The sequence below is a fragment of the Leptonychotes weddellii genome, chromosome 2 (assembly GCF_054177405.1).
Source record: "Leptonychotes weddellii isolate Sample4059 chromosome 2, ASM5417740v2, whole genome shotgun sequence".
Lineage (NCBI taxonomy): Eukaryota > Metazoa > Chordata > Mammalia > Carnivora > Phocidae > Leptonychotes > Leptonychotes weddellii.
The window spans coordinates 94,529,674-94,544,838 of NC_138370.1; the positions used below are offsets into that span (position 1 = coordinate 94,529,674).

At 38.7% G+C, this 15,165-nt stretch overlaps 1 protein-coding gene across 10 annotated transcripts in view; it reads right to left on the reverse strand.

Moving 5' to 3' along the window:
* ALPK1 (alpha kinase 1) overlaps positions 1-15,165 on the reverse strand; it is a 120,332-nt gene that overhangs the window by 95,258 nt on the left and 9,909 nt on the right. Inside the window, exon 3 of one of the 10 annotated variants that reach the window (XM_081811977.1) lies at positions 823-918. The exons of the other annotated variants lie outside the window; for them this stretch is intronic. The gene's annotated coding sequence lies outside the window, so the exon portion shown is untranslated. The remainder of the gene's footprint in view (positions 1-822; positions 919-15,165) is intronic. 10 annotated transcript variants of the gene reach the window in all.

Consider the following 15,165-nt stretch of genomic DNA (forward strand, 5'->3'; position numbering starts at 1 on the left):
TTAAAGATTTTATTTATTTATTTGACAGAGAGAGACACAGCGAGAGAGGGAACACAAGCAGGGGGAGTGGGAGAGGGAGAGGGAGAAGCAGGCTCCCCGCAGAGCAGGGAGCCCGATGCGGGACTTGATCCCAGGACCCTGGGATCATGACCTGAGCTGAAGGCAGTCGCTTAACCAACTGAGCCACCCAGGCGCCCGAGAAGTTGCTTTTTTTAAGAAGACCATCAAAGCTTTATTTTTGGCGGTAACTTCTTTATTTTCAGGTGAATTTGAGTTTCTATTCTTTTCCCTGTCCCAAAAATGTGAGGTTCACTTAAGCAAAGTGGAGGCATGCCTACTTCTGGAATTCAGTAATTTCTGGACAAGTCATCAAGATTTCTGGTTTGCATGAGGGACCATAGCTCCCTGGGGACAAGAAGACTTTAAAGTCTAATGATTGGGAACCTTATATTAAGAGATTCTTAGGTTTAATTCAGCTGTAAGGAACATAACACACCCAAACTAGCTTTAGCATAAAGGGGGATTTATTGGATACACACAGGGATCTCTCATGGACATAAGGACAGGAAATGCAGATAGTCCTCATGAGGGATTACAGTCAGGAATGGAAAGCTGTTGGAAGCAAAAGTAATCTCCCTCTCTTTCTCCTTCTCTCTCTCCCTCTTCCCCCATCCAGAGTCTGTTTTATTCATTCCACCAAGACTTACTGGGAGCCTACTATGTAGCAGGTACCATGCCAGGTTGTAAGAGTATAGAGGCAAACAGAACAGACAAGGTCTCTTTTATTCTTCTCTATAGACCATCCTTATTTGGTTCACTTACCATGGCTTTACATGACCTCCTGATTCAAATCCTCAACAGAAACTAACCCAGTCTCAGCATCCTTAGTTCAAAGACAAAATCTTAGCACAACACAACCTAGTGAATGGGAGAAGATATTTGTAAATGATATATCTGATAAGGGGTTAATATCCAAAATATATAAAGAACTATATAACTCAACACCAAAAAACCCAAACAATTCAGTTAAAAAATGGGAAGAGATCCTAAATAGACATTTTTCCAAAGAAGACATACTGTTGACCAACAGATACATGAAAAGATGCTCGACATCATTAATCATCAGGAAAATGCAAATCAAACCACAATGAGATACCACCTCATACAAGCCAGAATGGCTAGGATCAAAAGGACAAGAAATAACAAGTATTGATAAGGATGTGGAGAAAAGGGACCCCTTGGGCACTGTTGGTGGGAATGTAAATTGGTGCAACTACTGTGGAAAACAGCATGGAGGTTTTTCAAAAAGTTAAAAATAGAAATAACATGTGATCCAATAATTCACTACTGGGTATTTACCTATAGAAAATGAAAACACTAATGCATAAAGATATATGTACCCCTATGTCTATTGGCAGCAATATTTACAATAGCCAAGATACAGAAGCCACCCAAGTGTCCATCAGTAGATGAATGGATAAAGAAGTTGTGGTGTCTATAACAGAATATTACTCAGCCATGAAAAAGAATGAGATCTTGCCAATTGCAACAACATAGATGGACCTAGAAGGTATTATGCTAAGTGAAAAAGATAAAAAAAAGACAAATACCCAATGATTTCACTTATATGTGTAATCCAGAAAAAACAAAACAAATGAAAAAACAAACAAAAAACAAACTCTTAAATACAGAGAAAAAACTGGTGGTTGCCAGAGGGGAGGCGGATGGTGGGGATGAGCAAAATAGATAAATAGAATTAAGAGGTACAAACTTCCAGTTATAAAATAAACGAGTCATAGAGATGAAAAGTACACTATAGGGAATTTAGTCAATAATATTGTAATCACTTTGTATGGTGACAGATGGTGGCTACACGTATTGTGGGGAGCGCTAAGGAATGTGCAGAATTGTTGAGTCAATATGTTGTACACCTGAAACTAGTATAATGCTGAATGTTAATTATTCTTCAGTTTAAAAAAATAATCTTGAGAGGTTAAGATATTTTATTTGTTTCATTGCAACTTTTGAAGGAAGTATTTAATTCTGATCAAAATCATTAGCATAATGATTTGTAGTTCAATTTACTATTTTAAGAAATGTGTGCTAATAATTCCCAAATGAGCATAGTATCTGAACTTCTAATGAAGTTTAGCGTGTGGCTAAACACTACCATGTAAAGAACTGTAGTTACTGTAATACTAATAGCAAGCTACAGGCATTGTCTTAGGTTGTTTGGACTTAATCTGATTGCTCTGTATATGAGGCCTTCTCACCTCCCATGAGGTAAAGGTTTTAGAAATTTTATTTGTTATAATGCCATGCAGTCTTAGTTCTCATTCCTCTTCTGCCTTTCCTCCTAATCAGATCTGAAATCTAGAACTGTTCCCTCAGGGATTCACTCTATTTGCATTTTTAATTCCTCAGTGGTTCCCCTTCTTCTCACTAATTAATTAATTTGATTCAACAAATATTTATTAAGTCCCTCTGATGCACCAGGATAACCAAGTCTTATTCTCACAGAATGTTTTTGGGAAAGGCAATCCATCATGGGCTGTGGGCATCTCTGCAAGCTCTTGCTGAGTGTGTCAAAAATACCCACCAAATTTCTCCTCTCCTGGGCAATTAATCAGGTTTGTATTTGTAGCAACCTTGAGGAATGAGGTAATATCTCCCTCTGGAACAAGAACAGGTTTGCTATAAAAGCAGTGGCTTCCTCAAGATCCATGTTTGTTGGCTGCAACACAAACCCACTCACATCCACGTGGACTGTTCAGTATCACTCCTTTGCAACTTGGAGGACATGAGAAACTGATGTCTATGTGATGCTCATGCTGCTCGCTGTGCTCTTGAATAATAAAGTCCTCTGCCTTTGACAGAGTCTCATGTCTTTTGCCAGCATCCATGAAACTGTAGCAGGCCAATTTATTAACTTTAAAGAGAGTAAAATAAAATCCCAGAGCCTGAAACTTAATCTTAATTTCCAAGAATTTCATCACTCCTAAAAAACACCCTTACAAAGTGAAATTTTATGTAATCCCCTAAAAATCTGCCTTAGCTGAAATAGGTCAGAGACAAAAATGTCAACCATATTTGATGTAAATTTGTTTTTTTTTACTTCCTATAGTCTCCCAAATTCGTAGCCTGCATATTACAAATTTCATGTTCTTCACAATTCTTTAAAAAATTAAAATTTGTGGGGCACCTGGGTGGCTGAGTCAATTAAGCATCTGCCTTCAGCTAAGGTCATGATCTCAGTGTCCTGGGATCAAGCCTCGTGTCAGGCTCCCTGCTTAGAGGGGAGCCTGCTTCTCCCTCTCCCTCTGCCTGCCATTCTGCCTACTTGTGCTCTCTCTCTGTCAAATAAATAAATAAAATCTTAAAAAAAATTTAAGGTTTGCAACACTTTCCTTCCAACAATGCAAATTAACCAAAATTTCTAGGGTTTCTGCTACGTGTCAGGTCCTGCAGGGGATATAAAGATAAATAAGGCACAGTCCCAGCACTTTTAGGCCTCAGGGTTTAATGGGGATGACAAACACAAATGTGTATCTCAAATACAAGAGTGAGGGGGATCAGGTATAGTTGACTTCCAAGCAAAGAATGGATGAAAAATGGGGAAGGGGAGAGTTAAGTTAGTGTTTGTTTAAGAAGGCCAAATATGAGCTAAACTGAAGGATGGGTAGGACTCCAACAAATGGAGAAAATGGAAGAGGCAGGGTCTGGGGAACAAGGAAAGTGGTACAAAGAGATGCATTTCAGACAGATGGGTTGGGATGGGAACACAGCAAGAGCAAAGGCACAGAAGGACCTTGCAGATCATGATTAGAGTTAGCAGGTAGGTAATCCAGGGTGCATGGAGCACCACCGAGAGATGATGAGTTCAGATCAGTTCTGTTTGATGTACCCATGAATCTTGTAGAGAAATGAAGCTCTCTATAAGAGGTGGGAAATGTGAGTCAAACTAAGGAGAGAGATTAGGACTGGAGAGGAATTTGGGGTTCATCCACATGGGGGTGGGCAATAATAGAAGCCATTGCACTAGATTAAAAGAAGCAAAGGTAGGATATAAAGGAGACATGGCCTTCTAGAGAATGCCTCTACCCAGGAGCCAGATAGTGAAATAATGGCCTCCAAAGAAACAGCTAGAAATGTGAGAACCAAGAAGAGTGGAGACATGACACTGGGCAACAAGTTCCACAGGAAGCCCCAGAGTAGCCACTAGGAAGAGGTGGCTAGATCAGGTGATTGGAAAGTTCTCGTTGATCATGTAAGTAGACATTTCAGAAAAGGGCAGACCAGAAGAAATGGATGGACAAGTGTTAAACAAGGAAGTGAAAGGCATAAATACAGACTACTACTTTGAGAAGCACTGCTGTTAAGGGAAGGAGAAAGATGGAATAGAGTCTCAGGTGAAATGAACATTTCATAAGAATCATTAGACTTGAACATGTGTGTAGGCCAAGAAGATGTCAGAAGGCAAAGAAAGAAAGAAAGAAAGAAAGAAAGAAAAGAAAAGAAGAGAAAAGAAAAAAAAGATGAGAGGGAATATGAATGAGAAAAATCACAAAAGAAGTTAAAAAGGGGTTGGTTTAAGAAGTCAGAAGGAGTAGGCTTAGATACAAGGTAGAACAGTGTCTCTCTGAGGCAGAACGGAAGGAGAAAACTTGAGAGTTCACCATGGATAACCCAGTGTCCTAAGTCAAACAGATGGAGTTCCAGGAGGTAGTGTGGCAGGAGTAAGTTCAGCTTGAAAAGGGGGATCCTGAATTGAAACAGGGGCTGTAGAGAATTAGAAAGACAGCCAGTTAAGGACGAATAGAAGAATCAGTGAGGGCCCAGCCGTGGTTCATCAGTAATGGATCCCATCAGAGTCAGCTGAGGGGCTGTCTCAGTCAATCCACATCTGGAAAGTGTATACAGTGGAGGGAAGGAATATAACAAAAGTTGAAAGTGCCTTTAAAACTATAGATAACCTTTTGAGCCAAGGGGTCCAGGCTCAGAGAGAGGCTGGAGAGCCTACAAGTGGGCTCATAGCTTGGGCAAACTGGGAATCTGGGATGTCAGAGATGCCAATGAAGATGAATGAAAAAGAGGAGGTAGGGGATTCTATTTACACAAGTGTTTTCCAGGTTTGGGACCTGGGATTTAGAGTGGATCAAATGAGGACAGATTCTCAGTTGCAGCTGGGGCCAGCCTGATGACTGACATGGTGTTTAATCAAGTTTGGGCAGTCAGAGAAGGCCTGTGGTATTTTATGACACTTCAATTGGCAGTGTTTTATTGTTGTATATCAACTACCCAAATACTCTTTTGCAATGTTATTTTTATTAATATGTAAATTCCCCCTTATCCATTTTATTTATTGTTAAAGGAAATACATAATATAAATAGGTATTAAGAACTTGAAACGAGTTGTTCTTAAGTCCTATTTTCAATTTTATTTAATTTCCAATTTTGAGAATGAACCTAAACTAATTTACCTGGGGCCCTGTGGTAGACTACTCTCCATTTTTTTCTCAATTGTAACTATGAATTAATTTGGGGCTTTGCTTAATGTTTATCTTCCCCACTATAATATATACTCCAATAGGGCAGGCCATGTGTCTGTTTTGTTCCCTTCTATAGCCTGGAATAATTCCTAGCACATATAAGGTACTCAAAAAATATTTGTTTTTAGTAATTGTTTATAAAAGAAGATATTTACTGAATCTGGGCAACCTCTCTTAGTTACTTAATCCTAAGCTTTGCTTACTATATATTTGATAAATTGGAAATTTTTCTTTTTATTTCAGGAGTATCTGCAATGTTCAAAGAAAATAAGATTCCGGGGTGTCTGGGTGGCTCAGTCGTTAAGCGTCTGCCTTCGGCTCAGGTCATGATCTCAGGGTCCTGGAATCGAGCCCTTCCTGCTCTGAGGGAAGCCTGCCTCTCCCTCTCCCACTCCCCTTGCTTGTGTTCCCTTTCTCACTGTGTCTCTCTCTGCCAAATAAATAAATAAAATCTTTAAAAAAAAAAAATTCCTTTTATTGTCTTTGTAAACTATTAAATTCCCTGCCTACACTCTTTAACAAGAAACAACATGTTTACTTTTTTTTTTTTAAGAAATTTCTTTTTTTTTTTTTTTAAAGATTTTATTTATTTATTTATTTGAGAGAGAGAGAGAAACAGCATGAGAGGGGAGAGGGTCAGAGGGAGAAGCAGGCTCCCCGCTGAGCCGGGAGCCCGATGTGGGACTCGATCCCAGGACTCCGGGACCATGACCTGAGCCGAAGGCAGTCGCTTAACCAACTGAGCCACCCAGGCGCCCACAACATGTTTACTTTTAATCCTTCCTCTAATCTTTTCCCTTCAGACTGATGTAAAATTTTCAGAATACATCTGTGTTAATGGTCATCAATCTTAAAAGAAATTCCCACAAATTTATTACTCTATTGCATTATAAGGACATCATTCGATGTTCTGAAAATTCTGTGACAATGTTTACGTCATAGTCTCTAGCTCAGAAAATGAATCAATTAATTAAGATGTCAGCCCCAACAGATGTTTAGGGCATTTACAGGATGGTCTTAAGTGTCTCTGCAATTTAAGGGCCTGTTCCTTCTTTCTAGTGCCTCACTGCCGCCCTCATCTGGTCACACATAACCGCACAGGCACAAGAGATTCCACTTTTAACCAGATGTACATTTTGCTTATTAATGAAAATAAATGTGGCACTACAGAACAAAAAAGAACCAAATAAATTACAAGACTTAGTAATGACCTAAGAAAATGGAAAACTTTTGTGAAACATTAAAATAGTGTTGCATATTATTTACCTGACCAATAACCTTTTCTGAACCCCATTTCAGAAAAAAAGTCCATTAATCTTTTGAATTTCATTATAGAAAAAAATTCACTAATCCATTTTCTCAAAATCTATGTTTCAATATAACAATGACAAAAATTTCACTTATACTATCTATGTAAGAAGACTTTGCTAACAGAATTAAAAGAATAAATAATGTAGCAGGCTATGTGTAAACTGCTTGGGAGAAAAAAATCTATTAAACTATTAGAGTATTTTATTTTTTTAAAGACTTTTCTTTTTTTTAAAGATTTTATTTATTTATTTGAGAGAGAGAGACACAGTGAGAGAGGGAACACAAGCAGGGGGAGTGGGAGAGGGAGAAGCAGGCTTCCCACTGAGTAGGGACCCTGATGCAGGGCTCGATCCCAGGACCCTGGGATCATGATCTGAGCCGAAGGCAGATGTTTAATGACTGAGCCACCCAGGCGCCCCACTATTAGAGTATTTTAGAATGACTAAATATATAAAAGGAATACTGATAATTCAAAGAGCATTCATTACCGGGGCGCCTGGGTGGCTCAGTCGTTAGGCGTCTGCCTTCGGCTCAGGTCACGATCCCAGGGTCCGGGGATCAAGCCCCACATCGGGCTCCCTGCTCCACGGGAAGCCTGCTTCTCCCTCTCCCACTCCCCCTGCTTGTGTTCCCTCTCTCGCTGTGTCTCTCTCTCTCAAATAAATAAATAAAATCTTCAAAGAGCATTCATTACCTACTTATGAAATGCTGAATGAGTCCTTCACTTGTAAACAATGCAGTGGTTCTGAACATATGTATGACCTGAAGCTTTTGTTTATGCTGTTCTCTTGACTCCTAACTTATTCTCGCTATACATCCTACAGTCCACGAATTCTGCCATCTTCCTCTTGTAAATATGGTCCCTACTCTGTCAGTCTCTTCTGTTGTTGCCTGTACCGGGCCCTCTCCATCTCTAGTTGGCACCCTTGGACTCCAGACTGGTTTTCCTGGCCCCTGTCTCTTCCCACGTTTCCACACTCTGTACTTGACACACTGCCAGGTAGCTTCTTAAAAGCAGACTTAACCTTGTCACTCCCCTGCTTAAAAATGTCTGCTGGCTTGCTGTTGCCTATCAGATGAAGTGCAAGCATCTGAACTTGGCATGGAGAGTCCAGTCTGTTGTGCTCAGCATACCTGCTGTACCGCACAGGCTCTGCCACTGTGCGCTTGCTTTTAGTACACTGGAAGCCTGTCCCCAGCACTCTGCATTCGACTCCGTGGCGGAGCTTGGCACAGGGCTCTGTCATTCATCAGTTACTTCCCTGTCTCCCGAGAGATTGACTCCTGAGGGTGGTCAGTGTCACGCTCATTCTCTTTCAGATCTTCAGGGCACCGCTGGAGCTAGCTGTGTGACTGGCACACAGTAGGAGCTCAATGCAGGTTTGTGAATGGATGAATCCACAAATGCTGCCCTCCCCATTGTAGCTAACGAAATTCTCAGTGTGCAAGTCTTAAATTCTCTAAAGCCTTGGTTGACTCTTTTCCAGCACAATATTGCTATAACAGTGTTTTGCTCATGTTACACTTAGCTATATGTATTGTCTCTTGTCCTAGGTCACAAGTGCCAATAGGCAACTCAGGAGAGTGAAAAGGGCAGGAGCTTTGGAAGCAGTCAGCCCTGAGCTGTATCCCAGCCCTCCCACTCACTCTGTGTCACCTCCGACAGGTGGTTTCAGCCTTTCTGAAATGAACGTTATTTTCCCATTTCTAAATGGGGTTAACATCACTTCCCCATAAGATTAATGCAAACAATGGGGCACCTGGGTGGCTCAGTTGGTTAAGCATCTGCCTTCGGCTCAGGTCCTGGGATCGAGCCCGGCGTCAGGCTCCTTGCTCAGCGGGGAGCCTGCTTCTCTCTCTGCTGCTCCCCCTACTTGTGTGTGCGTGCTCTCTCTCTCTGACAAATAAATAAAATCTTTAAAAAAATATTTTAAAAAACGATTAATGCAAACATTAAAATAGAAAGTGAGAACTCATGACACATACTAGATTTTCACTAAATTCTAGTATTTGTTCCCTTTCCCTGAGGGTTGAAGATCAGATCTACTTTATATCTAGGTTTTCAGGGCTTCAAAAACTATAAAGACTCAGCAATGTCTGCTGAGTAAATAAATGAATTCCAGAACTGTAGTTGGTCAAAAATAATGTAAGAATTACAATCTTGAATCAAATTTTTCTCATTTTTATGTTTATAGTATCTAAAGTATACCCAAGTCACATAATTTGAGGTAAAAAATTTTCTAATCTTTCAGTTATACTTCCATTTGTACGTTTTCCTTTATGTAGTCATTGTAAAGTATGTTTATGAAGTGTTTAAATTAAAAGAAGTTATGTTTATTTATTTATTTTTATTTTTTTATTTTTTTAGAGAGGGAGGGGGAGGGGCAGAGGGAGAAGGAGAGACAGAATCCTAAGCAGACTCCACACCCAGTGCAGAGCCAGACATGGGGCTTGATCTCACAGCCCTGAGATTGATCATGACTGAGTCAACGAAATCAAGAGTCGGTCACTTAACTGACTAAGCCACCCAGGTGCCCCAAGCAGTAATGTTTATTTTTAATAAGATAAATATAATGTTAAGGAAGAAAGGCAGAATATAATGTTGTTCACAAAGTGTGATAACTGCTATGTTAAAAAAAAAAGTCAATGAAGATCAATGATGTTTTTTCCAGAAATAGAAAAAAATCCATCCTAAAATTCATATGAAATCTCATAAAATCCAAATAGCCTAAGCAATCTTGAAAAAGAAGAACAAAGTTGGAGATCTCGCACTTCCTAATTCTAAAACTTTCTACAAAGCTGCACTTATCAAAGCAGTGTGGTACTGGCATAAAGACAGACATCCAGACCAATAAAGTCGCACAGAGAGCCCAGAAATAAACCTTCACATATATGGTCAAATGATTTTTGACAAGGATGTCAAGACCATTCGATGGGGGAAAAGACAATCTTTTCAATAAATGACATTGGAAAAACTGGATATCCATGTGCAAAAGAATAAAGTTGGACCCTTACCTTACACCATAAGCAAAAACTAACTCAAAAACATAGAGCCTAAAACTATAAAAGTCTTGGAAGAAAACAGGTGAAAATCTTTAGGATACTGAATTTTGCAGCGATTTCTTGGGTATGATCTCAAAGGCACAGATAACAAACAAACAAACAAAAAAAACCCAAATAAATTTACATAAATTTAAAAACTTCTGTGCATCAAAGGTCATATTAAACACAGTGAAAAGGAAAACCATGGAATGGAAAAAATATTTGCCAAGCATATAGCTGATAACGAGTTAATATCCAGAACATATAAAGAATTCCTACCACTCAACAATAAAAATACAAACAATATAATTTAGAAAATAGCAAAGGACTTGAATAGACATTTCTCAAAAGAAGATATACAAATGGTCAATAAGCACATGAAAAGATGCTCAACATCACTAATAATTAGGGAATGCAAATAAAAAATCACAATGAGAAACCACTTCACACCCACTAGGATGGCTACTCTGAAAAAAAAAAAAAAGAAAACAGAAAATTAAAAAGTATTGGCCAGGATGTGGAAAAATTGGAATCTTAGCACACTGTTGGTGAGAATATAAAATGGTACAGCTGCTATGGAACTCGTGGTATTTCCTCAAAAAATTAAAAATAGAATTATCATATGATCCAGGAATCCCACTTCTGAGAAAATATCCAAAATAATGGTAAGCAAGAACTTGCAGAGATATTTGTAGACCATGTTCATAACAGCACTATTTATAGTAGCCAAAAAGCGGAAGGAACTTAGGCATCCATCAACAGATGAATAAACAAAATGTGGTATAAACATACAATGCAATATTATTCAGCCTTAAAAAGGGAATTTTGACAAATGCTATTTGAGGACTTTATACAAAGTGAAATAAGTCAGTCACTAAAAGACAAATACTGCATGATTCTACTTACATGAGGTACCTCGAGTTGTCAAATTCGTAGGGACAGAAAGTAGAATGGTGATTGCAAGGGGAGAGGGAAGGGAGAAATGAGAAGTTATTGTTTGATGGTACAGAGTTTCAGTCTTGCAAGATGAAAAGAATTCTATGGATAGATGGGAGTGATGGAGGCACAACAGTGTGAATTTAAATTAGTACCACTTTATACTTAAAATGATTATGATGGCAAATTTTATGTGCACCTCACCACAATTTTTAAAAATGACTGAAACATAATCAGAAAAAAATATGCAAAAATACTAAGAGTCTTAGCTCTCAATAATACTTTTCAATTATTTTCCCCCTTCTTTTCATTTCTATAATGACTATGTGTAGCTATATAATTAGGAAAAGAAATTAATTCAAAAGCTTCATGTGAAAACACCCAAAATTGGTGTTCATAGATTTTGATCCATTTCTAATTTAGAACTTTCTAGTTTAAAAAAATATTAAACACAGAGGACTTTATTATAAGAAGAGAGTGGAGAGAATAAGGAATAATCTCTACCCTTTATTTCCTGCATTATGTCATACATAGGCATTGTTGCATGATTGCTACTTGAAACATCCAGGTAAGAGAACAGAGGAAACTCACATTCCTGAGTCCCAAAGGAGAGTGGAGAAGTTACAACTGGTCATCACTGTCCATCACTTTAGAAACACATGGAGGAAAATGTCAATCAAGGAAGACCAGATCCTGTCCAAAGTGCTTAACAGGGGACAAATCTCTCCTCCCATCCCCTTAAATAGAGGTAGGTAGGGTTTTCAAATCTCTCCTTAGACATTTTAGAAACCTCAGTATCAGAGGTCTAAATTATCAGGGGTGGTAATATCTGACAGTTTTGTTATGCAGAAAATAAAGAGACTTTGCTTAAAAGCTTTTCTGAATGATATCTTGTCCCGAAGTTCTGAACTTCCACTCAGTGACTTAAAAAAAATCTATTTATTGCTTTTGGGGATTGCCAGAGAGAGGAAATCCCCCTGGTTATTTATATAAATATTTTGCTAAAAGAGTTTGCAATAACTACTACTTTTTCATATGCTAGAAATAGCAATACATTACATTTCATAGTGCTTTACATTTTCAACTACCTTGAAAAATCTCTCAAGGGGCAACTTATGCTCCTAAGCCTCAGAACCACTTGTTCTAAATGACCAGCCTCCTCATCATTGCCATTTTTGGACCTTGCTTTTGTCTTCCTTGTTTAATCTGTATACCCTTTTCCCAATCTTTGAATCTTATGTCATCACCCTCTGCCCCTCATTGTTAATGTCAACTGCCAGCTCCTAGGACATTTTAGATCCTGCATTTAGATCCTGTTACTCTCTCTAAACAACCCCTATTCTTGGAGATTTCAATAGTTATTTAGTGATCGGGGACTCTTGGTTTCTTGAAATCCTTTCTTCTGAAGATCTTGTCCTTCACTCAATCTCAGGCATTCACTTTCAAGGTCATACTGCCTAGACTTTGTTATTAACAAAAACAACAACTCTTTCATACTCTCAAATTCATGTATCCCACTTTCTGTCCACTACCATCCATCTTGTGCCCTTTTATTCTCCCAAATCCAACAAACCTAAAATCCCACTGGGACCTATATAATCCATTGATCCAAACACCTTTCTATGGACCCACACTCCCCTGAGGTCCTCTCTCCTCCCTTTACCCAGTTTAATTTCCATGGTCAACCATGATAATCACCACATGCATACACCTTTGACTCCCTTGTTTTCAATATGTGCATGTCAAAATCACAACTCTAATTAAATCCAACATTTACACAGCTGAACAACACTGAGGGAAAAAATATAACCATGGTCCCCTGATCGCATTTTAAATTTCTGATTCTGAAACTCAATGATGCTATTAATGCTGCCAGGCAATCACACTTTGATTACCAGGTCCATCCACCTTCCACTCTCTTAGGGGCCTGTTTCAAATTTTCTCTCCCTTCCTCATCTACCCTCATTCTCAGCAATCAGGAGAGGACTTCCACAGACTCCACTTACCTCTACCAACCTAACAGCAGCTACACCCCATATTCTGCCCTCCCATTTGCTTTCAGAGATGAGTCACCCATTCTCTTATCTAGAACCAGTCACTCCATTCAAACAATAATTCCACCTTTCTTCCTACTCAAACTCAATACTGCATTTTTCTCCTCTCTTTCTGAGTTTTTGCTCTCCATGGGCTCATTCTGATCAGTTTACAAACATGCCACTATTTCTCCCATCTTAGAAGAGAAGTCTCTTGACTTCACTTTCATCCATAGCTATTGCCCTTTGCAGCAAAGTTCCTTGAAAGATTTGCTCCTACTTGAGCTTTCAACCTATCTCTTCCCATTCTCTCTTAAATGCACTTTAGTCAGACTTCTGCTGCATCACTCCACTGAAACTGCCCTTGTCAACATCACTGGTGAACTCTACATTGCTACACCTAATGATCAATTCTCACTCCTCTTCCTTGTTAACCTATCAACAGCATGTGACACAGGCCCTCCCTTCTCTATTGCCCATCATGAGACTACACTCTTTTGGTTTTCCTATGTCACTGATCTCTCTTTCTCAGCCTTTTTGGCTGGTTCATCCTCCTCCTAGACTCCTTAATGTTGAAATGTGCAAAGGCTCAGTCTCTGGCCCTCTTCCCTTCCCCATTTAAATCCACTCTTTGGTGATCTCATTCAGTTTATAGTTGTAAATATCATGTATTGGCTGATAATCATCAACTTTGTATCTCCAGTCCAAACTTCTCTCTTGAAATTTTCAGATGCATATTTTCAACTGTTTATTGGATATCTGTACTTGGATATTCAGTAAGCATCACATTCTCAACATGTCCACTTTGAACTCCAAATCAGTCTCAGCTAATGATTCTACCTTTCCAGGAAAGTGAAATGAAAGACCAGCTCTTAGATGATCTGTGCATTCAGAAGCGGCTGAATGGGAGCAGATAGGGTGATCTGAAGGAATATATTTTTTTTTTCAAATTTTTATATAAATTCTAGTTAGTTAACATACAGTGTAATATTGGTTTCAGGAGTAGAATTCAATGATTCGTCACTTACATACAATACTCAGTGTTCATTGTAACAAGTGCCCTCCTTAATACCCATCACTCATCTAGTCCATCCCCCCACCCATCTCCTTTCATCAACCCTCAGTTTGTTCTCTACCATTAAGAGTCTCTTATGGTTTGTTTCCTCCTCCTCCCCTTTTTTTTTCCCTGAAGGGACACATCTTTTGGAGAAAACTTGGTCAGGGGGAACTCCCTAATTCCCTCATGTTCACTCAGCCTTTCACACTTTGTGCATGTACAGCTGTGGTCTAAAAAGCTTTTCTTTGACAACTGTGATTTGGGGAATGACTGTGTTGAGATACTGTAAGACTTCTGAAATCTATGTTCATAATAATTAGTGCTTTTCTTTTCTTTCACTATAACTTGCTTTTTCATACACGGTGGCTTCTGGCTTGCAAGTGAGGGTATTAACAGCCTACTGGATGTCTTCTAGTAGGCTCCATTAAGAAGTATTTGTCATGAAAACCTTGAAGATTGTACCATAGTGGTCTCTGATGTATTTTTAACCATTTGAGCCACCCAGGCAGCCCTCTGAAGTATTTTTAAAGATCTAGATTTTTGAAACATTTCATTATAATGAGCGCAAAATGGTGTTATTTAAAAATTTGGAGAAAAAATATGGTAAAAAAGAAAATAAGAACTACCCAAAGTCCCACTAAGAAATAAGCACTATAAACATTTTGATATCATTGTTTCTCTGCAAAGTTAAATGTTTATATAAGTTTTTTATTATATGTACATATATTTTCATATTTATAATAAAGTTTTTTAAAGTATAAGCTTTCAAAATTTAACTAAGTATTCCTCAATGATTATTGAGCAGTTTGATTTTTGCCTCTCAATTGAGGTGTAGTCAGAAATGATTTAACAAAACATTGTGACACTGTACATATTTTAGTTGCACTTCCTTTCACTCATGTCTTATGGTTAACTTAGGGATGCTTTCTGCATGTATTATCTTCTGTTTTTCTTTCAGCCTTACTTTGGAGCTAGACATTCTCATCACTCTGCCTCCCCCTCCACATCTCACCTAACACAAAATGACTAATCCCAGTAGCCAACCTTCATCAGTGAGTGTTAATCTTTATCACAACTTATCCTAGGAAAAGATCTCTCTATTGTGTCTAGGATAGGCATGATGCAAATATAGCAGGATGGAAGAGCCTGGAGTAGGGCCAGAACCTCCTCGAAGGGTGGACACATCTGCAGCTACTGTAGACACAGATGAAGAAAATCTCGTCTGGCAAGTATGTCA